Genomic DNA, 21175 nt, shown 5'->3' with positions numbered 1-21175 from the left:
TCCAGGTTCCTTTCCTGGTTCTATGCCTGCTAAGATCTGGACTGGACTGGACCGGAGCTGAGGGACACCAGACGACTGGACTGCAGCCTAGGGACACCAGACTGGACTGGACCGGAGCTGAGAGACACCAGACTGGACCGAAGCTGAGGGACCCCAGACTGTGCTGGACCGAAGCTGAGGGACCCCAGACTGGACTGAAGCTGAGGGACATCAGACTGTGCTTGACCGAAGCTGAGGGACCCCAGTCTATGCTGGACCGAAGCTGAGGGACCCCAGTCTGTGCTGGGCCGAAGCTGAGGGACCCCAGACTGTGCTGGTCTGAAGCTGAGGGACACCAGACTGGACTGGACTGGAGCTGAGGGGCCCCAGACTGGACTAGACTGGAGCTGAGAGGCCCCAGACTGGACTGGACCAAAGCTGAGGGACCTCAGGCTGTGCTATACCGAAGCTGAGGGACCCCAGACTGTGCTGGACCGAAGCTTAGGGACCCCAGTCTGGACCGAAGCTGAGGGACCCCAGTCTGTGCTGGACCGAAGCTGAGGGACCCCAGACTGCACTGGACTGAAGCTGAGGGGCCCCAGACTGGACTGAAGCTGAGGGGCCCCAGACTGGTCTGGACTGAAGCTGAGGGGCCCCAGACTGGACTGATGACCTTTTGTTAAGCATCAATAAATTTTTTAAAAAAAAAATCTGTTTAGCTTTTGTTTTTTTCCCTCCCCCCCCCCCCAAGGTTGCTGCTGGGAGAGGTGTGAGTGGGGCCAGCAGGGGGCGCTCTCACCCTGCGGTCTGTGTGGGTCCTGATGCCCCAGTATAGTGACGGGGGACACTGAACTGTAAACAGGCGCCGTCCTTCGGATGAGACGTAAAACCGAGGTCCTGACTCTCTGTTCTCGTTAACAATCCCGGGGTGTTTCTGGAGAAGAGTAGGGGTGTTACCCCAGTGTCCTGGCCTGATTCTCCCCCTGGTCTTGACCCATCATGGCCTCCTTATCACCCCCCTCTCTGAACTGGCTCCATCCCTCTGCTCTCCTCCCCACTGAGAGCTGCTGTGTGCTGAGTGGACTGGAGCATCATCCAGGTAGGGGCTGCATACTGGGGGGGCTGGAGGGGATCCCCCTGACCTGGGAGGAGCTCTGAGTGGAGAGTCCAGACTTATTAATTATTATTATTATTCGTGCTGCACTGGGCTTCAGTCCTGGCAGTGAGAGGGGGACTCTGTGATCAGTACAGATACTTATGACTGTCTAATAATACACGATACAAATGGAAAACAGGGTAGCGCTGTAGTCCCTTCGAAACGTTTTGAACTGCCAGAAGAAGTTTTCACAACCCGGACTCGTGAAGGTACAGGTCTTCTCCCTTCGTCCGGAGTAAGGTGAGTGGTCACCCCCTCGGGGTGCAGTATCCCCGATGCACCCCCCCACCACCACCCAAAACGACACACACTTCTGTGACGATTGGGAGACCCCGGTTCGACCAGCCCCTGCGGTGGAGGAAACGACCCGCTGGTGAGAACACGCAGACTCCACACAGAAGGGTCACCTCAGCATTTATTCCAACAGCAAAACAACACCAGAGAGAAACGGTCTCCGAAAGATAAGCGCACACCGGGAAAAACACGACAGGGTCATTACAAATGGGAATAGGAGTTCTTTTTTTCTTTTCCGGACGTCAGTTGTATCGTGTCCTGGTGATTTCTCCCGTTTCGAACGGAGTTTAATGTCGCGTTTCTACTTTATTAGAGAGAGGCACTGAACTTTGGGGAACGTGACATCCACCCAGTATTACTAGTAGGTTGATAAATATAAATGTTCTTTTTCCCCCCGTATGATACCTCGCGAAATATAACGATGGCCAACTCCTTAAGTCAAAATTTAAACCCTTCTCACGCTACAAGACAGTCTGTCAACATCGCCGCGGCCCGAAGCGCGACCTTCGGTATGACGTTGGCGGAAAAGGGGGTAGGGTAAGTACGTCACAGCCGGGGGAAGCCCCTATCACGTGAGAGGGGTGCGGCGGGCGACGAGCCCCCGGGGGCGAAGAGAAGTTGATTTGCGTGGGGTGTGGAAACACTACACGACCGGGCAAGCGAGCCGTTTTTTTTTGTTTTGTTTTTTCCAGAACATCAGAACAACCGCAGAGATGACCATCGATCCACCTCCAGACGTTTCCTTTTTTGTCCTCTTTGGCCTCCAAAATAAAAAAAAAACTGGGATCCATCGCCAAATTAAAATGTCAACCACTTTTCGGGCTTTCGTGCTGTCCATGATGAAACCGTCATGGTTGTGTAAGCATACGTTACATCACAGACCGGCGGCGCTCGGACGTGAGGAGTGTCGTTACGTTTTTGAAATGGCACGTCAGACAAGATCTCTGACAAGATCTCCGAAAAACCCAAACCTGTAAGATTCAATTTCAATTCAGTTTTTTTATATAGCGCCTTTCACAACAAGAATGCCCCAAGGCCCCGAACAAAGGAGTTGTTCCACACCCCCACCACCCTCTGTGTACAGTAGAGCCCCCTGTACTGACTGGAGGAGCTCACCCAGCTGTGTCTGGAGAGAAGCCGGGGTATCGGCTTCAACCACAGGGCTGGGCGGCTTGTTCCCCACCCCCTTCTGTGTACAGAAGAGCTTCCTGTCCTGACTCCAGTAGGAAATGTCACCTGGAGGCAACACACCGGCTTCTTTTAACAGATCACCTCGGGAATCGGGAACAACGGAGCTGTGTGCGGCCGTCTGTACGGAGGGGTTCAGCGCGGGGGGGCTCCGGGCTCGGGTCTGGACCCGGGGGGGGACTGTCTGTGTGGAGTCTGCATGTTCTCCCTGTGTTCTCCGGGTCCAAAGACAGGCTTTTGGGCTAATTGGCTTCTGGGAAAACTGGCCCTGGTGTGTGTGTGTCCTGTGATGGAGTGCTGTCCTGTCCAGGGTGTGTGAGTGAGTGTGTGTTTGTCATGTGATGGACTGGTTCCTGTCCAGGGTGTGTGAGTGTGTGTGTCTGAGTGTCCTGTGAGGGACTGGTGTCCTATCCAGGTTGTGTGTGTGTGTCCTGTGAGTGACTGGTGTTCTGTCCAGGGTGTGTGAGTGTGTGTGTGTCCTGTGATGGACTGGTGTCCTGTCCAGGGTGTGTGAGTGAGTGTGTGTGTGTCCTGTGATGGACTGGTGTCCTGTCCAGGGTGTGTGAGTGTGTGTGTCTGTGTGTCCTGTGATGGACAGATGGTACCAAGCCTGGACACCCATGAGACACTGGCTTCCTCAGAAGACTCTCACGGAGGGCACACTGTCCCTAACCCGGGTCCAGAAGAAACTACAGTGATCTATAATTCCTGCGCCTCGGAAGGGTTTATGACGTCTATGTCCGGCGCCCGCGACCGTGGACCGGCGGTTTGGCGTCGCGCTCCGCAGCTCGAGCTTCGGTGCGACGCAGGGCGGGAGGGAGTCGATGTGGCCTTGGCGCCATCTTTGCTGGTGAGTCAATTGTGACCGTTGCGGTACAATAAACCTTTTCCCACCCCGTCCAGTATTTCTGTCGCGGCCCACGTCCCTTACAATCGACAAACTATAAAAAAAAACAGTAGCCCTTCGCAACATTACACGCCATTTTTTTATTTCAAACGTCCGCTAGATACGCAGGTGGCTCGATACCTGTCTTATCCTCGCCGGAGTCTTTATACCGGCAAGTGAATTTTATTTGGGGTCCCTAAGAATTGTGACAGAAATGTCAGTGAACCACAATAAAAAACGAAACTTTTTTTTAAAGGCGGTGAATGGATTTTCTGAGTAACCGTGTAGCGACTAACGTAAGGAAAAAAAAGTTGTCTTTCCCTACGAAGACGTTTTGGTACAGGACTTTCTTTAAATATCAGTTGTGCATAGCGTTTTACAAAAAGTTGATGATCTTGGAGATAATTGCAAAGGAAAATTGAGATAACTACCAAAACATTACGTGTGAAACGACAGGACAGAACTTTGAACCCACAAAGAAACAAAGGTATGAAATATTGCCTCGTCATGGGGGGTTGATAATTGTAGTAAGTGTTCCTAATTTTCGTAAAGAAATGTATATTATGGGAGTCACACGTGGGATTTAGTGTATATACGTTTCATATTGTGCATATATACGGGGTTAAAAAGTGGAATGAGTATGATTATAAACTCGTGTGTCCTATAATCAGATAATTTTTGAACAAGCTTTGATTAGACAGGTGAAAAACAACATCAGATCCTTTTTTTAAATATATTCTCACGTCTGAATATCAGCTTCTCCCCTCTGGCCAACATTTCAGGGCTCCCAAGTGTAGATCCCAAATTGAAACAAATATTAATTTGTTACCCAGTTAAACAGTTAATAGAAGTGAGTGACCAGGGTAAATAAAGCTGGGTCAGTGTAAACTGTTTATTCTGGACCAGACTTCGTCATGTGTGATATGTCATGACTTCTTATATTAAGTTTTATCTTTATATTTAGTTCTACATGTGTAATAGATGCGATGTGTGTCCATAAAAAGGTTTCTCCAGGGGAAAATCAAGTTGGTTTTAAAACCGTGTTTCCTTTTTAGGGTACGTTTGCATTCCAAGTGTGGGGTTTTTGCCTTTTTATCATATTTTGGATGTGAATCCGTGGTATTTTTGCTGAGACAAGTTGCCTTTCTTATACGCGGAGGGATCTGCTCGTGAGATGTCCGCTTGGGCCATTTCTGAGCTCAGTATAAGGTGTAGAAAGCATGACTGTCATCATAACCCGCCTCTCACCCAGGTGTGGAATAATGTTGTGACTATTGCTTCAGCAATAACATGCTGATTGCATGTTTCTAGATGGGTATAACAGAGTTCTTATTGAGAGGACAGCTCCGTCACCTCTTTTACGACGCTGCTTTTTTTCCCTTGCGTTTTTCTCTTCTTCCCACGTTCTCTCTCTTCACTGCCTTCGTCCCTGCTCTATTTCACTTCAGCCTTTCACTCTTGCTTCCTTCCAATGAGGACGGAGCTGCGGGAGAAAGGGCGCTATAGAGGATCGCTGTGGAGAGCTGCTGCTGTGCTTTGACATCTGAGCTCTGTGGAAAACGATCTCAATACAATTCTGAAAAACGCGACTCTCCGAACGCCAGCCGAACAAGTCTCCACAGCCGAAGCGCTGTGTCTCTTTTCAGCTGGCGATAAACCTTTCCTCGATCCTTTGCGGACTTGTAAAACTGTTCATGACCAGAATAAAAAACGCTCACGCTAATACACAAGCACCCGTGTCTCGCCAAAGCTGACAAATAAACAGACGGACAAGCCGCACTGTACGTGTGAACAGGGGAATGAGCGAGCGAGCGGGGATAGGGCGCCTCCTGCGCTTAAAAGCTTACAGCACCTGGTGTTCCCAGGCGGTCTCCCATCCAAGTACTAACCAGAACCATCCCTGTTTAGCTTCCGAGATCAGACGAGATCAGGCGTGCTCAAGGGGGTGTGGCCGTAAGCAAGAGCAAGGCTCGCTGGCACCCTTCTTATTGAGAGGACAGCCCCGTCACCTCTTTTACGACGCTGCTTTTTTTCCCTTGCGTTTTTCTCTTCTTCCCACGTTCTCTCTCTTCACTGCCTTCTCCCCGCTCTATTTCACTTCAGCCTTTCACTCTTGCTTCCTTCCAATGAGGACGGAGCTGCGGGAGAAAGGGCGCTATAGAGGATCGCTGTGGAGAGCTGCTGCTGTGCTTTGACATCTGAGCTCTGTGGAAAACGATCTCAATACAATTCTGAAAAACGCGACTCTCCGAACGCCAGCCGAACAAGTCTCCACAGCCGAAGTGCTGTGTCTCTTTTCAGCTGGCGATAAACCTTTCCTCGATCCTTTGCGGACTTGTAAAACTGTTCATGATCAGAATAAAAAACGCTCACGCTAATACACAAGCACCCGTGTCTCGCCAAAGCTGACAAATAAACAGACGGACAAGCCGCACTGCACGTGTGAACAGGGGAATGAGCGAGCGAGCGGGGATAGGGCGCCTCCTGCGCTTAAAGGCTTACAGCACCTGGTATTCCCAGGCGGTCTCCCATCCAAGTACTAACCAGGCCCATCCCTGTTTAGCTTCCGAGATCAGACAAGGTCAGGCGTGCTCAAGGGGGTGTGGCCGCAAGCGAGAGCAAGGCTCGCTGGCACCCTTCTTATTGAGAGGACAGCTCCGTCACCTCTTTTACGACGCTGCTTTTTTTCCCTTGCGTTTTTCTCTTCTTCCCACGTTCTCTCTCTTCACTGCCTTCGTCCCCGCTCTATTTCACTTCAGCCTTTCACTCTTGCTTCCTTCCAATGAGGACGGAGCTGCGGGAGAAAGGGCGCTATAGAGGATCGCTGTGGAGAGCTGCTGCTGTGCTTTGACATCTGAGCTCTGTGGAAAACGATCTCAATACAATTCTGAAAAACACGACTCTCCGAACGCCAGCCGAACAAGTCTCCACAGCCGAAGCGCTGTGTCTCTTTTCAGCTGGCGATAAACCTTTCCTCGATCCTTTGCGGACTTGTAAAACTGTTCCTGATCAGAATAAAAAACGCTCACGCTAATACACAAGCACCCGTGTCTCGCCAAAGCTGACAAATAAACAGACGGACAAGCCGCACTGCACGTGTGAACAGGGGAATGAGCGAGCGAGCGGGGATAGGGCGCCTCCTGCGCTTAAAAGCTTACAGCACCTGGTATTCCCAGGCGGTCGCCCATCCAGGTACTAACCAGGCCCATCCCTGTTTAGCTTCCGAGATTAGACGAGATCAGGCGTGCTCAAGGGGGTGTGGCCGTAAGCGAGAGCAAGGCTCGCTGGCACCCTTCTTATTGAGAGGACAGCTCCGTCACCTCTTTTACGACGCTGCTTTTTTTCCCTTGCGTTTTTCTCTTCTTCCCACGTTCTCTCTCTTCACTGCCTTCGTCCCCGCTCTATTTCACCTCAGCCTTTCACTCTTGCTTCCTTCCAATGAGGACGGAGCTGCGGGAGAAAGGGCGCTATAGAGGATCGCTGTGGAGAGCTGCTGCTGTGCTTTGACATCTGAGCTCTGTGGAAAACGATCTCAATACAATTCTGAAAAACGCGACTCTCCGAACGCCAGCCGAACAAGTCTCCACAGCCGAAGCGCTGCGTCTCTTTTCAGCTGGCGATAAACCTTTCCTCGATCCTTTGCGGACTTGTTAAACTGTTCATGATCAGAATAAAAAACGCTCACGCTAATACACAAGCACCCGTGTCTCGCCAAAGCTGACAAATAAACAGACGGACAAGCCGCACTGCACGTGTGAACAGGGGAATGAGCGAGCGAGCGGGGATAGGTCGCCTCCTGCGCTTAAAAGCTTACAGCACCTGGTATTCCCAGGCGGTCTCCCATCCAAGTACTAACCAGGCCCATCCCTGTTTAGCTTCCAAGATCAGAGGAGATCAGGCGTGCTCAAGGGGGTGTGGCTGTAAGCGAGAGCAAGGCTCGCTGGCACCCTTCTTATTGAGAGGACAGCTCCGTCACCTCTTTTACGACGCTGCTTTTTTTCCCTTGCGTTTTTCTCTTCTTCCCACGTTCTCTCTCTTCACTGCCTTCGTCCCCGCTCTATTTCACTTCAGCCTTTCACTCTTGCTTCCTTCCAATGAGGACGGAGCAGCGGGAGAAAGGGCGCTATAGAGGATCGCTGTAGAGAGCTGCTGCTGTGCTTTGACATCTGAGCTCTGTGGAAAACGATCTCAATACAATTCTGAAAAACGCAACTCTCCGAACGCCAGCCGAACAAGTCTCCACAGCCGAAGCGCTGTGTCTCTTTTCAGCTGGCGATAAACCTTTCCTCGATCCTTTGCGGACTTGTAAAACTGTTCCTGATCAGAATAAAAAACGCTCACGCTAATACACAAGCACCCGTGTCTCGCCAAAGCTGACAAATAAACAGACGGACAAGCCGCACTGCACGTGTGAACAGGGGAATGAGCGAGCGAGCGGGGATAGGGCGCCTCCTGCGCTTAAAAGCTTACAGCACCTGGTATTCCCAGGCGGTCTCCCATCCAAGTACTAACCAGGCCCATCCCTGTTTAGCTTCCAAGATCAGACAAGATCAGGCGTGCTCAAGGGGGTGTGGCCGTAAGCGAGAGCAAGGCTCGCTGGCACCCTTCTTATTGAGAGGACAGCTCCGTCACCTCTTTTACGACGCTGCTTTTTTTCCCTTGCGTTTTTCTCTTCTTTCCACGTTCTCTCTCTTCACTGCCTTCGTCCCGCTCTATTTCACTTCAGCCTTTCACTCTTGCTTCCTTCCAATGAGGACGGAGCTGCGGGAGAAAGGGCGCTATAGAGGATCGCTGTGGAGAGCTGCTGCTGTGCTTTGACATCTGAGCTCTGTGGAAAACGATCTCAATACAATTCTGAAAAACGCGACTCTCCGAACGCCAGCCGAACAAGTCTCCACATCCGAAGCGCTGTGTCTCTTTTCAGCTGGCGATAAACCTTTCCTCGATCCTTTGCGGACTTGTAAAACTGTTCCTGATCAGAATAAAAAACGCTCACGCTAATACACAAGCACCCGTGTCTCGCCAAAGCTGACAAATAAACAGACGGACAAGCCGCACTGCACGTGTGAACAGGGGAATGAGCGAGCGAGCAGGGATAGGGCGCCTCCTGCGCTCAAAAGCTTACAGCACCTGGAATTCCCAGGCAGTCTCCCATCCAAGTACTAACCAGGCCCATCCCTGTTTAGCTTCTGAAATCAAGCATGCTCAAGGGGGTGTGGCCGTAAGCCAGAGCAAGGCTCGCTGGCACCCTTCTTATTGAGAGGACAGCTCCGTCACCTCTTTTACGACGCTGCTTTTTTTCCCTTGCGTTTTTCTCTTCTTCCCACGTTCTCTCTCTTCACTGCCTTCGTCCCCGCTCTATTTCACTTCAGCCTTTCACTCTTGCTTCCTTCCAATGAGGACGGAGCTGCGGGAGAAAGGGCGCTATAGAGGATCGCTGTGGAGAGCTGCTGCTGTGCTTTGACATCTGAGCTCTGTGGAAAACGATCTCAATACAATTCTGAAAGACGCGACTCTCCGAACGCCAGCCGAACAAGTCTCCACAGCCGAAGCGCTGTGTCTCTTTTCAGCTGGCGATAAACCTTTCCTCGATCCTTTGCGGACTTGTAAAACTGTTCCTGATCAGAATAAAAAACGCTCACGCTAATACACAAGCACCCGTGTCTCGCCAAAGCTGACAAATAAACAGACGGACAAGCCGCACTGCACGTGTGAACAGGGGAATGAGCGAGCGAGCGGGGATAGGGCGCCTCCTGCGCTTAAAAGCTTACAGCACCTGGTATTCCCAGGCGGTCTCCCATCCAAGTACTAACCAGACCCATCCCTGTTTAGCCTCCGAGATCAGGCGTGCTCAAGGGGGTGTGGCCATAAGCGAGAGCCAGGCTCGCTGGCACCCTTCTTATTGAGAGGACAGCTCCGTCACCTCTTTTACGACGCTGCTTTTTTTCCCTTGCGTTTTTCTCTTCTTCCCACGTTCTCTCTCTTCACTGCCTTCGTCCCCGCTCTATTTCACTTCAGCCTTTCACTCTTGCTTCCTTCCAATGAGGACGGAGCTGCGGGAGAAAGGGCGCTATAGAGGATCGCTGTGGAGAGCTGCTGCTGTGCTTTGACATCTGAGCTCTGTGGAAAACGATCTCAATACAATTCTGAAAAACGCGACTCTCCGAACGCCAGCCGAACAAGTCTCCACAGCCAAAGCGCTGTGTCTCTTTTCAGCTGGCGATAAACCTTTCCTCGATCCTTTGCGGACTTGTAAAACTGTTCCTGATCAGAATAAAAAACGCTCACGCTAATACACAAGCACCCGTGTCTCGCCAAAGCTGACAAATAAACAGACGGACAAGCCGCACTGCACGTGTGAACAGGGGAATGAGCGAGCGAGCGGGGATAGGGCGCCTCCTGCGCTTAAAAGCTTACAGCACCTGGTATTCCCAGGCGGTCTCCAAGTACTAACCAGGCCCATCCCTGTTTAGCTTCCGAGATCAGAGGAGATCAGGCGTGCTCAAGGGGGTGTGGCCATAAGCGAGAGCAAGGCTCGCTGGCACCCTTCTTATTGAGAGGACAGCTCCGTCACCTCTTTTACGACGCTGCTTTTTTTCCCTTGCGTTTTTCTCTTCTTCCCACGTTCTCTCTCTTCACTGCCTTCGTCCCCGCTCTATTTCACTTCAGCCTTTCACTCTTGCTTCCTTCCAATGAGGACGGAGCTGCGGGAGAAAGGGCGCTATAGAGGATCGCTGTGGAGAGCTGCTGCTGTGCTTTGACATCTGAGCTCTGTGGAAAACGATCTCAATACAATTCTGAAAAACGCGACTCTCCGAACGCCAGCCGAACAAGTTTCCACAGCCGAAGCGCTGTGTCTCTTTTCAGCTGGCGATGAACCTTTCCTCGATCCTTTGCGGACTTGTAAAACTGTTCCTGATCAGAATAAAAAACGCTCACGCTAATACACAAGCACCCGTGTCTCGCCAAAGCTGACAAATAAACAGACGGACAAGCCGCACTGCACTTGTGAACAGGGGAATGAGCGAGCGAGCGGGGATAGGGCGCCTCCTGCGCTTAAAAGCTTACAGCACCTGGTATTCCCAGGCGGTCTCCAAGTACTAACCAGGCCCATCCCTGTTTAGCTTCCGAGATCAGACGAGATCAGGCGTGCTCAAGGGGGTGTGGCCGTAAGCGAGAGCAAGGCTCGCTGGCACCCTTCTTATTGAGAGGACAGCTCCGTCACCTCTTTTACGACGCTGCTTTTTTTCCCTTGCGTTTTTCTCTTCTTCCCACGTTCTCTCTCTTCACTGCCTTCGTCCCGCTCTATTTCACTTCAGCCTTTCACTCTTGCTTCCTTCCAATGAGGACGGAGCTGCGGGAGAAAGGGCGCTATAGAGGATCGCTGTGGAGAGCTGCTGCTGTGCTTTGACATCTGAGCTCTGTGGAAAACGATCTCAATACAATTCTGAAAAACGCGACTCTCCGAACGCCAGCCGAACAAGTCTCCACAGCCGAAGCGCTGTGTCTCTTTTCAGCATGTGATCCAAGTACTAACCAGGCCCATCCCTGTTTAGCTTCCGAGATCAGACGAGATCAGGCGTGCTCAAGGGGGTGTGGCCGTAAGCGAGAGCAAGGCTCGCTGGCACCCTTCTTATTGAGAGGACAGCTCCGTCACCTCTTTTACGACGCTGCTTTTTTTCCCTTGCGTTTTTCTCTTCTTCCCACGTTCTCTCTCTTCACTGCCTTCGTCCCTGCTCTATTTCACTTCAGCCTTTCACTCTTGCTTCCTTCCAATGAGGACGGAGCTGCGGGAGAAAGGGCGCTATAGAGGATCGCTGTGGAGAGCTGCTGCTGTGCTTTGAAATCTGAGGTCTGTGGAAAACGATCTCAATACAATTCTGAAAAACGCGACTCTCCGAACGCCAGCCGAGCAAGTCTCCACAGCCGAAGCGCTGTGTCTCTTTTCAGCTGGCGATAAACCTTTCCTCGATCCTTTGCGGACTTGTAAAACTGTTCCTGATCAGAATAAAAAACGCTCACGCTAATACACAAGCACCCGTGTCTCGCCAAAGCTGACAAATAAACAGACGGACAAGCCGCACTGCACGTGTGAACAGGGGAATGAGCGAGCGAGCGGGGATAGGGCGCCTCCTGCGCTCAAAAGCTTACAGCACCTGGAATTCCCAGGCGGTCTCCCATCCAAGTACTAACCAGGCCCATCCCTGTTTAGCTTCTGAGATCAGGCGTGCTCAAGGGGGTGTGGCCGTAAGCGAGAGCAAGGCTCGCTGGCACCCTTCTTATTGAGAGGACAGCTCCGTCACCTCTTTTACGACGCTGCTTTTTTTCCCTTGCGTTTTTCTCTTCTTCCCACGTTCTCTCTCTTCACTGCCTTCGTCCCCGCTCTATTTCACCTCAGCCTTTCACTCTTGCTTCCTTCCAATGAGGACGGAGCTGCGGGAGAAAGGGCGCTATAGAGGATCGCTGTGGAGAGCTGCTGCTGTGCTTTGACATCTGAGCTCTGTGGAAAACGATCTCAATACAATTCTGAAAAACGCGACTCTCCGAACGCCAGCCGAACAAGTCTCCACAGCCGAAGCGCTGCGTCTCTTTTCAGCTGGCGATAAACCTTTCCTCGATCCTTTGCGGACTTGTTAAACTGTTCCTGATCAGAATAAAAAACGCTCACGCTAATACACAAGTACCCGTGTCTCGCCAAAGCTGACAAATAAACAGACGGACAAGCCGCACTGCACGTGTGAACAGGGGAATGAGCGAGCGAGCGGGGATAGGGCGCCTCCTGCGCTTAAAAGCTTACAGCACCTGGTATTCCCAGGCGGTCTCCCATCCAAGTACTAACCAGACCCATCCCTGTTTAGCCTCCGAGATCAGGCGTGCTCAAGGGGGTGTGGCCATAAGCGAGAGCCAGGCTCGCTGGCACCCTTCTTATTGAGAGGACAGCTCCGTCACCTCTTTTACGACGCTGCTTTTTTTCCCTTGCGTTTTTCTCTTCTTCCCACGTTCTCTCTCTTCACTGCCTTCGTCCCCGCTCTATTTCACTTCAGCCTTTCACTCTTGCTTCCTTCCAATGAGGACGGAGCTGCGGGAGAAAGGGCGCTATAGAGGATCGCTGTGGAGAGCTGCTGCTGTGCTTTGACATCTGAGCTCTGTGGAAAACGATCTCAATACAATTCTGAAAAACGCGACTCTCCGAACGCCAGCCGAACAAGTCTCCACAGCCGAAGCGCTGTGTCTCTTTTCAGCTGGCGATAAACCTTTCCTCGATCCTTTGCGGACTTGTAAAACTGTTCCTGATCAGAATAAAAAACGCTCACGCTAATACACAAGCACCCGTGTCTCGCCAAAGCTGACAAATAAACAGACGGACAAGCCGCACTGCACGTGTGAACAGGGGAATGAGCGAGCGAGCGGGGATAGGGCGCCTCCTGCGCTTAAAAGCTTACAGCACCTGGTATTCCCAGGCGGTCTCCAAGTACTAACCAGGCCCATCCCTGTTTAGCTTCCGAGATCAGACGAGATCAGGCGTGCTCAAGGGGGTGTGGCCATAAGCGAGAGCAAGGCTCGCTGGCACCCTTCTTATTGAGAGGACAGCTCCGTCACCTCTTTTACGACGCTGCTTTTTTTCCCTTGCGTTTTTCTCTTCTTCCCACGTTCTCTCTCTTCACTGCCTTCGTCCCCGCTCTATTTCACTTCAGCCTTTCACTCTTGCTTCCTTCCAATGAGGACGGAGCTGCGGGAGAAAGGGCGCTATAGAGGATCGCTGTGGAGAGCTGCTGCTGTGCTTTGACATCTGAGCTCTGTGGAAAACGATCTCAATACAATTCTGAAAAACGCGACTCTCCGAACGCCAGCCGAACAAGTTTCCACAGCCGAAGCGCTGTGTCTCTTTTCAGCTGGCGATGAACCTTTCCTCGATCCTTTGCGGACTTGTAAAACTGTTCCTGATCAGAATAAAAAACGCTCACGCTAATACACAAGCACCCGTGTCTCGCCAAAGCTGACAAATAAACAGACGGACAAGCCGCACTGCACTTGTGAACAGGGGAATGAGCGAGCGAGCGGGGATAGGGCGCCTCCTGCGCTTAAAAGCTTACAGCACCTGGTATTCCCAGGCGGTCTCCAAGTACTAACCAGGCCCATCCCTGTTTAGCTTCCGAGATCAGACGAGATCAGGCGTGCTCAAGGGGGTGTGGCCGTAAGCGAGAGCAAGGCTCGCTGGCACCCTTCTTATTGAGAGGACAGCTCCGTCACCTCTTTTACGACGCTGCTTTTTTTCCCTTGCGTTTTTCTCTTCTTCCCACGTTCTCTCTCTTCACTGCCTTCGTCCCGCTCTATTTCACTTCAGCCTTTCACTCTTGCTTCCTTCCAATGAGGACGGAGCTGCGGGAGAAAGGGCGCTATAGAGGATCGCTGTGGAGAGCTGCTGCTGTGCTTTGAAATCTGAGGTCTGTGGAAAACGATCTCAATACAATTCTGAAAAACGCGACTCTCCGAACGCCAGCCGAGCAAGTCTCCACAGCCGAAGCGCTGTGTCTCTTTTCAGCTGGCGATAAACCTTTCCTCGATCCTTTGCGGACTTGTAAAACTGTTCCTGATCAGAATAAAAAACGCTCACGCTAATACACAAGCACCCGTGTCTCGCCAAAGCTGACAAATAAACAGACGGACAAGCCGCACTGCACGTGTGAACAGGGGAATGAGCGAGCGAGCGGGGATAGGGCGCCTCCTGCGCTTAAAAGCTTACAGCACCTGGTATTCCCAGGCGGTCTCCCATCCAAGTACTAACCAGGCCCATCCCTGTTTAGCTTCCGAGATCAGACAAGATCAGGCGTGCTCAAGGGGGTGTGGTCGTAAGCGAGAGCAAGGCTCGCTGGCACCCTTCTTATTGAGAGGACAGCTCCGTCACCTCTTTTACGACGCTGCTTTTTTTCCCTTGCGTTTTTCTCTTCTTCCCACGTTCTCTCTCTTCACTGCCTTCGTCCCCGCTCTATTTCACTTCAGCCTTTCACTCTTGCTTCCTTCCAATGAGGACGGAGCTGCGGGAGAAAGGGCGCTATAGAGTATCTCTGTGGAGAGCTGCTGCTGTGCTTTGACATCTGAGCTCTGTGGAAAACGATCTCAATACAATTCTGAAAAACGCGACTCTCCGAACTGACAAATTCGGAGACAAATTGCCAGCCGAGCAAGTCTCCACAGCCGAAGCGCTGTGTCTCTTTTCAGCTGGCGATAAACCTTTCCTCGATCCTTTGCGGACTTGTAAAACTGTTCCTGATCAGAATAAAAAACGCTCACGCTAATACACAAGCACCCGTGTCTCGCCAAAGCTGACAAATAAACAGACGGAGAAGCCGCACTGCACGTGTGAACAGGGGAATGAGCGAGCGAGCGGGGATAGGTCGCCTCCTGCGCTTAAAAGCTTACAGCACCTGGTATTCCCAGGCGGTCTCCCATCCAAGTACTAACCAGGCCCATCCCTGTTTAGCTTCCGAGATCAGAGGAGATCAGGCGTGCTCAAGGGGGTGTGGCCGTAAGCGAGAGCAAGGCTCGCTGGCACCCTTCTTATTGAGAGGACAGCTCCGTCACCTCTTTTACGATGCTGCTTTTTTTCCCTTGCGTTTTTCTCTTCTTCCCACGTTCTCTCTCTTCACTGCCTTCGTCCCCGCTCTATTTCACTTCAGCCTTTCACTCTTGCTTCCTTCCAATGAGGACGGAGCAGCGGGAGAAAGGGCGCTATAGAGGATCGCTGTGGAGAGCTGCTGCTGTGCTTTGACATCTGAGCTCTGTGGAAAACGATCTCAATACAATCCTGAAAAACGCGACTCTCCGAACGCCAGCCGAACAAGTCTCCACAGCCGAAGCGCTGTGTCTCTTTTCAGCTGGCGATAAACCTTTCCTCGATCCTTTGCGGACTTGTAAAACTGTTCCTGATCAGAATCAAAAACGCTCACGCTAATACACAAGCACCCGTGTCTCGCCAAAGCTGACAAATAAACAGACGGACAAGCCGCACTGCACGTGTGAACAGGGGAATGAGCGAGCGAGCGGGGATAGGGCGCCTCCTGCGCTTAAAACCTTACAGCACCTGGAATTCTCAGGCGGTCTCCCATCCAAGTACTAACCAGGCCCATCCCTGTTTAGCTTCCGAGATCAGACAAGATCAGGCGTGCTCAAGGGGGTGTGGCCGTAAGCGAGAGCAAGGCTCGCTGGCACCCTTCTTATTGAGAGGACAGCTCCGTCACCTCTTTTACGACGCTGCTTTTTTTCCCTTGCGTTTTTCTCTTCTTCCCACGTTCTCTCTCTTCACTGCCTTCGTCCCCGCTCTATTTCACTTCAGCCTTTCACTCTTGCTTCCTTCCAATGAGGATGGAGCTGCGGGAGAAAGGGCGCTATAGAGGATCGCTGTGGAGAGCTGCTGCTGTGCTTTGACATCTGAGCTCTGTGGAAAACGATCTCAATACAATTCTGAAAAACGCGACTCTCCGAACGCCAGCCGAACAAGTCTCCACAGCCGAAGCGCTGTGTCTCTTTTCAGCTGGCGATAAACCTTTCCTCGATCCTTTGCGGACTTGTAAAACTGTTCCTGATCAGAATCAAAAACGCTCACGCTAATACACAAGCACCCGTGTCTCGCCAAAGCTGACAAATAAACAGACGGACAAGCCGCACTGCACGTGTGAACAGGGGAATGAGCGAGCGAGCGGGGATAGGGCGCCTCCTGCGCTTAAAAGCTTACAGCACCTGGTATTCCCAGGCGGTCTCCCATCCAAGTACTAACCAGGCCCATCCCTGTTTAGCTTCCGAGATCAGACGAGATCAGGCGTGCTCAAGGGGGTGTGGCCGTAAGCGAGAGCAAGGCTCGCTGGCACCCTTCTTATTGAGAGGACAGCTCCGTCACCTCTTTTACGACGCTGCTTTTTTTCCCTTGCGTTTTTCTCTTCTTCCCACGTTCTCTCTCTTCACTGCCTTCGTCCCCGCTCTATTTCACTTCAGCCTTTCACTCTTGCTTCCTTCCAATGAGGACGGAGCTGCGGGAGAAAGGGCGCTATAGAGGATCGCTGTGGAGAGCTGCTGCTGTGCTTTGACATCTGAGCTCTGTGGAAAACGATCTCAATACAATCCTGAAAAACGCGACTCTCCGAACGCCAGCCGAACAAGTCTCCACAGCCGAAGCGCTGTGTCTCTTTTCAGCTGGCGATAAACCTTTCCTCGATCCTTTGCGGACTTGTAAAACTGTTCCTGATCAGAATCAAAAACGCTCACGCTAATACACAAGCACCCGTGTCTCGCCAAAGCTGACAAATAAACAGACGGACAAGCCGCACTGCACGTGTGAACAGGGGAATGAGCGAGCGAGCGGGGATAGGGCGCCTCCTGCGCTTAAAAGCTTACAGCACCTGGTATTCCCAGGCGGTCTCCCATCCAAGTACTAACCAGGCCCATCCCTGTTTAGCTTCCGAGATCAGACGAGATCAGGCGTGCTCAAGGGGGTGTGGCCGTAAGCGAGAGCAAGGCTCGCTGGCACCCTTCTTATTGAGAGGACAGCTCCGTCACCTCTTTTACGACGCTGCTTTTTTTCCCTTGCGTTTTTCTCTTCTTCCCACGTTCTCTCTCTTCACTGCCTTCGTCCCCGTTGTATTTCACTTCAGCCTTTCACTCTTGCTTCCTTCCAATGAGGACGGAGCTACGGGAGAAAGGGCGCTATAGAGGATCGCTGTGGAGAGCTGCTGCTGTGCTTTGACATCTGAGCTCTGTGGAAAACGATCTCAATACAATTCTGAAAAACGCGACTCTCTGAACGCAAGCCGAACAAGTCTCCACAGCCGAAGCGCTGTGTCTCTTTTAAGCTGGCGATAAACCTTTCCTCGATCCTTTGCGGACTTGTTAAACTGTTCCTGATCAGAATAAAAAACGCTCACGCTAATACACAAGCACCCGTGTCTCGCCAAAGCTGACAAATAAACAGAAGGACAAGCCGCACTGCACGTGTGAACAGGGGAATGAGCGAGCGAGCGGGGATAGGGCGCCTCCTGCGCTTAAAAGCTTACAGCACCTGGTATTCCCAGGCGGTCTCCCATCCAAGTACTAACCAGGCCCATCCCTGTTTAGCTTCCGAGATCAGAGGAGATCAGGCGTGCTCAAGGGGGTGTGGCCGTAAGCGAGAGCAAGGCTCGCTGGCACCCTTCTTATTGAGAGGACAGCTCCGTCACCTCTTTTACGACGCTGCTTTTTTTCCCTTGCGTTTTTCTCTTCTTCCCACGTTCTCTCTCTTCACTGCCTTCGTCCCCGCTCTATTTCACTTCAGCCTTTCACTCTTGCTTCCTTCCAATGAGGACGGAGCTGCGGGAGAAAGGGCGCTATAGAGGATCGCTGTGGAGAGCTGCTGCTGTGCTTTGACATCTGAGCTCTGTGGAAAACGATCTCAATACAATCCTGAAAAACGCGACTCTCCGAACGCCAGCCGAACAAGTCTCCACAGCCGAAGCGCTGTGTCTCTTTTCAGCTGGCGATAAACCTTTCCTCGATCCTTTGCGGACTTGTAAAACTGTTCCTGATCAGAATCAAAAACGCTCACGCTAATACACAAGCACCCGTGTCTCGCCAAAGCTGACAAATAAACAGAAGGACAAGCCGCACTGCACGTGTGAACAGGGGAATGAGCCAGCGAGCGGGGATAGAGCGCCTCCTGCGCTTAAAAGCTTACAGCACCTGGTATTCCCAGGCGGTCTCCCATCCAAGTACTAACCAGGCCCATCCCTGTCTAGCTTCCGAGATCAGACGAGATCAGGCGTGCTCAAGGGGGTGTGGCCGTAACCGAGAGCAAGGCTCGCTGGCACCCTTCTTATTGAGAGGACAGCTCCGTCACCTCTTTTACGACGCTGCTTTTTTTCCCTTGCGTTTTTCTCTTCTTCCCACGTTCTCTCTCTTCACTGCCTTCGTCCCCGCTGTATTTCACTTCAGCCTTTCACTCTTGCTTCCTTCCAATGAGGACGGAGCTACGGGAGAAAGGGCGCTATAGAGGATCGCTGTGGAGAGCTGCTGCTGTGCTTTGACATCTGAGCTCTGTGGAAAACGATCTCAATACAATTCTGAAAAACGCGACTCTCTGAACGCAAGCCGAACAAGTCTCCACAGCCGAAGCGCTGTGTCTCTTTTAAGCTGGCGATAAACCTTTCCTCGATCCTTTGCGGACTTGTTAAACTGTTCCTGATCAGAATGAAAAACGCTCACGCTAATACACAAGCACCCGTGTCTCGCCAAAGCTGACAAATAAACAGAAGGACAAGCCGCACTGCACGTGTGAACAGGGGAATGAGCGAGCGAGCGGGGATAGGGCGCCTCCTGCGCTTAAAAGCTTACAGCACCTGGTATTCCCAGGCGGTCTCCCATCCAAGTACTAACCAGGCCCATCCCTGTTTAGCTTCCGAGATCAGAGGAGATCAGGCGTGCTCAAGGGGGTGTGGCCGTAAGCGAGAGCAAAGCTCGCTGGCACCCTTCTTATTGAGAGGACATCTCCGTCACCTCTTTTACGACGCTGCTTTTTTTCCCTTGCGTTTTTCTCTTCTTCCCACGTTCTCTCTCTTCACTGCCTTCGTCCCCGCTCTATTTCACTTCAGCCTTTCACTCTTGCTTCCTTCCAATGAGGACGGAGCAGCGGGAGAAAGGGCGCTATAGAGGATCGCTGTGGAGAGCTGCTGCTGTGCTTTGACATCTGAGCTCTGTGGAAAACGATCTCAATACAATTCTGAAAAACGCGACTCTCTGAACGCAAGCCGAACAAGTCTCCACAGCCGAAGCGCTGTGTCTCTTTTAAGCTGGCGATAAACCTTTCCTCGATCCTTTGCGGACTTGTTAAACTGTTCCTGATCAGAATAAAAAACGCTCACGCTAATACACAAGCACCCGTGTCTCGCCAAAGCTGACAAATAAACAGAAGGACAAGCCGCACTGCACGTGTGAACAGGGGAATGAGCGAGCGAGCGGGGATAGGGCGCCTCCTGCGCTTAAAAGCTTACAGCACCTGGTATTCCCAGGCGGTCTCCCATCCAAGTACTAACCAGGCCCATCCCTGTTTAGCTTCCGAGATCAGAGGAGATCAGGCGTGCTCAAGGGGGTGTGGCCGTAAGCGAGAGCAAGGCTCGCTGGCACCCTTCTTATTGAGAGGACAGCTCCGTCACCTCTTTTATCGACGCTGCTTTTTTTCCCTTGCGTTTTTCTCTTCTTCCCACGTTCTCTCTCTTCACTGCCTTCGTCCCCGCTCTATTTCACTTCAGCCTTTCACTCTTGCTTCCTTCCAATGAGGACGGAGCTGCGGGAGAAAGGGCGCTATAGAGGATCGCTGTGGAGAGCTGCTGCTGTGCTTTGACATCTGAGCTCTGTGGAAAACGATCTCAATACAATCCTGAAAAACGCGACTCTCCGAACGCCAGCCGAACAAGTCTCCACAGCCGAAGCGCTGTGTCTCTTTTCAGCTGGCGATAAACCTTTCCTCGATCCTTTGCGGACTTGTAAAACTGTTCCTGATCAGAATCAAAAACGCTCACGCTAATACACAAGCACCCGTGTCTCGCCAAAGCTGACAAATAAACAGACGGACAAGCCGCACTGCACGTGTGAACAGGGGAATGAGCGAGCGAGCGGGGATAGGGCGCCTCCTGCGCTTAAAAGCTTACAGCACCTGGTATTCCCAGGCGGTCTCCCATCCAAGTACTAACCAGGCCCATCCCTGTTTAGCTTCCGAGATCAGACGAGATCAGGCGTGCTCAAGGGGGTGTGGCCGTAAGCGAGAGCAAGGCTCGCTGGCACCCTTCTTATTGAGAGGACAGCTCCGTCACCTCTTTTACGACGCTGCTTTTTTTCCCTTGCGTTTTTCTCTTCTTCCCACGTTCTCTCTCTTCACTGCCTTCGTCCCCGTTGTATTTCACTTCAGCCTTTCACTCTTGCTTCCTTCCAATGAGGACGGAGCTACGGGAGAAAGGGCGCTATAGAGGATCGCTGTGGAGAGCTGCTGCTGTGCTTTGACATCTGAGCTCTGTGGAAAACGATCTCAATACAATTCTGAAAAACGCGACTCTCTGAACGCAAGCCGAACAAGTCTCCACAGCCGAAGCGCTGTGTCTCTTTTCAGCTGGCGATAAACCTTTCCTCGATCCTTTGCGGACTTGTTAAACTGTTCCTGATCAGAATAAAAAACGCTCACGCTAATACACAAGCACCCGTGTCTCGCCAAAGCTGACAAATAAACAGAAGGACAAGCCGCACTGCACGTGTGAACAGGGGAATGAGCCAGCGAGCGGGGATAGAGCGCCTCCTGCGCTTAAAAGCTTACAGCACCTGGTATTCCCAGGCGGTCTCCCATCCAAGTACTAACCAGGCCCATCCCTGTCTAGCTTCCGAGATCAGACGAGATCAGGCGTGCTCAAGGGGGTGTGGCCGTAACCGAGAGCAAGGCTCGCTGGCACCCTTCTTATTGAGAGGACAGCTCCGTCACCTCTTTTACGACGCTGCTTTTTTTCCCTTGCGTTTTTCTCTTCTTCCCACGTTCTCTCTCTTCACTGCCTTCGTCCCCGCTGTATTTCACTTCAGCCTTTCACTCTTGCTTCCTTCCAATGAGGACGGAGCTGCGGGAGAAAGGGCGCTATAGAGGATCGCTGTTAAGAGCTGCTGCTGTGCTT

The 21175-nt window shown here is 52.0% G+C and overlaps 7 non-coding genes and 17 pseudogenes across 7 annotated transcripts; all 24 read right to left on the bottom strand.

The window, feature by feature from the left end:
- Positions 1-5343: 5343 nt before the first annotated feature.
- On the bottom strand, positions 5344-5462 carry LOC148667399 (5S ribosomal RNA; annotated as a pseudogene).
- A 536-nt stretch (positions 5463-5998) lies between these two features.
- Positions 5999-6117, bottom strand: LOC148667398 (5S ribosomal RNA; annotated as a pseudogene).
- A 537-nt stretch (positions 6118-6654) lies between these two features.
- LOC148667397 (5S ribosomal RNA) lies at positions 6655-6773 on the bottom strand (annotated as a pseudogene).
- Positions 6774-7310: 537 nt separating this feature from the next.
- On the bottom strand, positions 7311-7429 carry LOC148667396 (5S ribosomal RNA; annotated as a pseudogene).
- A 537-nt stretch (positions 7430-7966) lies between these two features.
- On the bottom strand, positions 7967-8085 carry LOC148667395 (5S ribosomal RNA; annotated as a pseudogene).
- Positions 8086-8621: 536 nt separating this feature from the next.
- Positions 8622-8730, bottom strand: LOC148667394 (5S ribosomal RNA; annotated as a pseudogene).
- A 537-nt stretch (positions 8731-9267) lies between these two features.
- LOC148667393 (5S ribosomal RNA) lies at positions 9268-9376 on the bottom strand (annotated as a pseudogene).
- Positions 9377-9913: 537 nt separating this feature from the next.
- On the bottom strand, positions 9914-10027 carry LOC148667392 (5S ribosomal RNA; annotated as a pseudogene).
- A 537-nt stretch (positions 10028-10564) lies between these two features.
- LOC148667391 (5S ribosomal RNA) lies at positions 10565-10678 on the bottom strand (annotated as a pseudogene).
- A 969-nt stretch (positions 10679-11647) lies between these two features.
- On the bottom strand, positions 11648-11756 carry LOC148667390 (5S ribosomal RNA; annotated as a pseudogene).
- A 537-nt stretch (positions 11757-12293) lies between these two features.
- LOC148667389 (5S ribosomal RNA) lies at positions 12294-12402 on the bottom strand (annotated as a pseudogene).
- A 537-nt stretch (positions 12403-12939) lies between these two features.
- On the bottom strand, positions 12940-13053 carry LOC148667388 (5S ribosomal RNA; annotated as a pseudogene).
- Positions 13054-13590: 537 nt separating this feature from the next.
- On the bottom strand, positions 13591-13704 carry LOC148667387 (5S ribosomal RNA; annotated as a pseudogene).
- A 536-nt stretch (positions 13705-14240) lies between these two features.
- Positions 14241-14359, bottom strand: LOC148667386 (5S ribosomal RNA; annotated as a pseudogene).
- A 558-nt stretch (positions 14360-14917) lies between these two features.
- On the bottom strand, positions 14918-15036 carry LOC148667385 (5S ribosomal RNA). The gene has a single exon (XR_015938540.1). It is a non-coding gene; the product is annotated as a 5S ribosomal RNA (ribosomal RNA).
- Positions 15037-15573: 537 nt separating this feature from the next.
- Positions 15574-15692, bottom strand: LOC148667384 (5S ribosomal RNA; annotated as a pseudogene).
- Positions 15693-16229: 537 nt separating this feature from the next.
- On the bottom strand, positions 16230-16348 carry LOC148667383 (5S ribosomal RNA). The gene has a single exon (XR_015937395.1). It is a non-coding gene; the product is annotated as a 5S ribosomal RNA (ribosomal RNA).
- Positions 16349-16885: 537 nt separating this feature from the next.
- LOC148667382 (5S ribosomal RNA) lies at positions 16886-17004 on the bottom strand. The gene has a single exon (XR_015937394.1). It is a non-coding gene; the product is annotated as a 5S ribosomal RNA (ribosomal RNA).
- Positions 17005-17541: 537 nt separating this feature from the next.
- Positions 17542-17660, bottom strand: LOC148667381 (5S ribosomal RNA). Its single transcript, XR_015938539.1, has one exon. It is a non-coding gene; the product is annotated as a 5S ribosomal RNA (ribosomal RNA).
- A 537-nt stretch (positions 17661-18197) lies between these two features.
- Positions 18198-18316, bottom strand: LOC148667380 (5S ribosomal RNA; annotated as a pseudogene).
- A 537-nt stretch (positions 18317-18853) lies between these two features.
- On the bottom strand, positions 18854-18972 carry LOC148667379 (5S ribosomal RNA). The gene has a single exon (XR_015938538.1). It is a non-coding gene; the product is annotated as a 5S ribosomal RNA (ribosomal RNA).
- A 537-nt stretch (positions 18973-19509) lies between these two features.
- On the bottom strand, positions 19510-19628 carry LOC148667378 (5S ribosomal RNA). The gene has a single exon (XR_015938536.1). It is a non-coding gene; the product is annotated as a 5S ribosomal RNA (ribosomal RNA).
- A 538-nt stretch (positions 19629-20166) lies between these two features.
- Positions 20167-20285, bottom strand: LOC148667377 (5S ribosomal RNA). Its single transcript, XR_015937393.1, has one exon. It is a non-coding gene; the product is annotated as a 5S ribosomal RNA (ribosomal RNA).
- A 537-nt stretch (positions 20286-20822) lies between these two features.
- Positions 20823-20941, bottom strand: LOC148667376 (5S ribosomal RNA; annotated as a pseudogene).
- Positions 20942-21175: the final 234 nt, after the last annotated feature.

This window comes from Lepisosteus platostomus, chromosome 5, assembly GCF_059453375.1.
Source record: "Lepisosteus platostomus isolate fLepPlt1 chromosome 5, fLepPlt1.hap1, whole genome shotgun sequence".
Taxonomy (NCBI): domain Eukaryota; kingdom Metazoa; phylum Chordata; class Actinopteri; order Semionotiformes; family Lepisosteidae; genus Lepisosteus; species Lepisosteus platostomus.
The sequence above is the reverse complement of the archived record's forward strand: the minus strand, read 5'-3'. Positions and strand labels throughout refer to the sequence as shown.